Source organism: Monopterus albus, unplaced genomic scaffold, assembly GCF_001952655.1.
Source record: "Monopterus albus unplaced genomic scaffold, M_albus_1.0 scaffold26.1, whole genome shotgun sequence".
Lineage (NCBI taxonomy): Eukaryota > Metazoa > Chordata > Actinopteri > Synbranchiformes > Synbranchidae > Monopterus > Monopterus albus.
This window is the reverse complement of record NW_018127906.1, coordinates 1,738,509-1,741,448: the sequence shown is the minus strand read 5'-3', so window position 1 is coordinate 1,741,448 and position 2,940 is coordinate 1,738,509. Positions and strand designations below refer to the sequence as shown.

Sequence of the window (2,940 nt, the reverse complement as noted above, 5' to 3'; positions counted from 1 at the left end):
CCTTAAAGAGAAGCAGGACACAGCTCAATGGAGGGAGATTCACATCAGACCGGTTAAGGCAGCTACCAGCACAGAAATTGCTTATGACAACAGCGTCTCCCCAGGTGTTATTTATATCCCTGATTGTTCTGTCAAATTACTAACCAGGCGGTGTAGGCGTGGCCAACCCGCCGGTTACATATAGTAAACGAGAAACGAGCGCGCATGCGCACGGACATCAAAGGCGCATGACGTCAATGATTAAACCTAACCTAAGGGTGAGAGGCTCCGTTTATTTTAAAACGTTAAGAAGATTACACAAGGAACAACATACAACATTTGTATGAAAATGGAGTCTGACACAGATTACACTGAGCGGGTCAACACAGTGAACAAGCGAATTAGTATATGCTCTAGGAGAGAAAAGCTGATAGAGCTTCTGCTGACTGATTACGACATTCTCCAAGAAGAGTTAGCAGCTCCCAAAAAAAGGGCAGACATATTAAACATACAATTAGGTGCGATGCCATACAAAACCAACAGGCGTGCAGCTGACCAAAGCAAGGTTGTGAAAGATTTGGAGGAAAAGGGACCAAAAGCCATGACAAGTAGAAAGGACCTCTCCAAATCTATTATACTCAAACAAAGTACACTGCACTATAGGGACACAGAGAAAGAAATGCCGCCTGTACAGACCGCATCAGTCTTTGGGGTACAAAACCGTGCAGAGAAGGTACATCCCCTGCGCCAAAATCGAGAGGACGTACTTACTAGCCTAATAATCACAAAAAAGCCACTGCACCCTAGGCAGGCAGATCACGGGAAGCTCAAACAGCCTACACCCAATCCTCAAAAAGACATGCCGCAGACCACAGAGGGACCACCCTCAGAGGATATGTGTAAAACACAGGAGCTCCGAGAGTCTACACCGGAGCTTGAAAAGTCGACAAAGACTGCATATCATAGGGTAAAGTCCTTTGACAATAAAAAAAATTTAAGAAGAGCCAAGGTTGCCCCAATGACTGCATCAGTCTTTGGGGTACAAAACCGTGCAGAGAAGGTACATCCCCTGCGCCAAAATCGAGAGGACGTACTTACTAGCCTAATAATCACAAAAAAGCCACTGCACCCTAGGCAGGCAGATCACGGGAAGCTCAAACAGCCTACACCCAATCCTCAAAAAGACATGCCGCAGACCACAGAGGGACCACCCTCAGAGGATATGTCTAAAACACAGGAGCTCCGAGAGTCTACACCGGAGCTTGAAAAGTTGACAAAGACTGCATATCATAGGGCAAAGTCCTTTGTGAATAAAAAAATCTTAAGAAGAGCTAAGGTTGCCCCAATGACTGCATCAGTCTTTGGGGTACAAAACCGTGCAGAGAAGGTACATCCCCTGCGCCAAAATCGAGAGGACGTACTTACTAGCCTAATAATCACAAAAAAGCCACTGCACCCTAGGCAGGCAGATCACGGGAAGCTCAAACAGCCTACACCCAATCCTCAAAAAGACATGCCGCAGACCACAGAGGGACCACCCTCAGAGGATATGTCTAAAACACAGGAGCTCCGAGAGTCTACACCGGAGCTTGAAAAGTTGACAAAGACTGCATATCATAGGGCAAAGTCCTTTGTGAATAAAAAAATCTTAAGAAGAGCTAAGGTTGCCCCAATGACTGCATCAGTCTTTGGGGTACAAAACCGTGCAGAGAAGGTACATCCCCTGCGCCAAAATCGAGAGGACGTACTTACTAGCCTAATAATCACAAAAAAGCCACTGCACCCTAGGCAGGCAGATCACGGGAAGCTCAAACAGCCTACACCCAATCCTCAAAAAGACATGCCAAACAAAAACCACTGCACCCTAGGGAGGCAGGTAACAGGAAGCTCAGACAGTCTACACGATTGTCAAAAAGAAACGCCAGGTGTACAGACTCCAGAGGAACCACCCTCTCTAGAAGTCCAGGGTCCACTAGCCCCCCCAGACAGCATGTCACCTGGAGAGGGCTGTTCCTACAACTACAATATGCTAGCATCCTCCTCACACTCACCTCCTGACCAAAGCAAAGTTGTGAAGGATTTGAAGGAAAGGGGACCAAAAGTCGAGGACCTGTCCAAATGTCTTTTGATCAAACAAAAACCACTGCACCCTAGGGAGGCAGGTAACAGGAAGCTCAGACAGTCTACACGATTGTCAAAAAGAAACGCCAGGTGTACAGACTCCAGAGGAACCACCCTCCCTGGAAGTCCAGGGTCCACTAGCCCCCCCAGACAGCATGTCAGCTGGAGAGGGCTGTTCCTACAACTACAATATGCTAGCATCCTCCTCACACTCACCTCCTGACAGTAACACAGCTGTGGGGCCATTTGTGAACACTGGTATTCCAGCATTCAGTATATAAATTCTCCTCTAAAACTATAACATTCACAACAAAAGACAGCAATAGCGGGCAGCATGGTGGAACAGCGATTAGCGCTGTGGACTCACAGCAAGAAGGTTCCGGGTTCAAGCCACGGCTGACCTGGTGTCTTTCTGTGTGGAGTCTGCATGTCCTCCCTGAGCCTGTGTGGGTTCCCTCCGGGTACTCCGGCTTCCTCCCAGTTAAAAGAAATACAGCTTAGGTTGATTGGCGACTCTACATTGCCCACAGGAATGAGTGTGAGTGCATATGGTTGTCTGTCTCTACACTGTAAGCCCAGATAAGTTGACTTTACTTAAAAAAAAAACTGCCATGATTTGATCTGCACATTACATCTACTGAGTGCAAAACCTCTCTCTTCCCCTCTGTACTCTCTCTTCTCCAGAATAAAAATTGAGAATCCAAAATTATGCCATCCATCCATCCATCTTCCTCTGCTTATCCGGAACCAGGTCGCGGGGGCAGTGGTCTAAGCAAAGATGCCCAGACTTCCCTCTCTCCAGACACTTCCTCCAGCTCCTCCGGGGGGATGCCGGGGCAT

At 47.7% G+C, this 2,940-nt stretch overlaps 1 long non-coding RNA gene across 1 annotated transcript; it reads right to left on the bottom strand.

Moving 5' to 3' along the window:
• Positions 1 to 1,823: 1,823 nt before the first annotated feature.
• On the bottom strand, positions 1,824 to 2,539 carry LOC109957313 (uncharacterized). The gene is made up of 2 exons (XR_002274536.1): positions 2,317 to 2,539; positions 1,824 to 2,030 (listed from the first exon to the last, which is right to left on the bottom strand). It is a non-coding gene; the product is annotated as an uncharacterized LOC109957313 (long non-coding RNA).
• Positions 2,540 to 2,940: the final 401 nt, after the last annotated feature.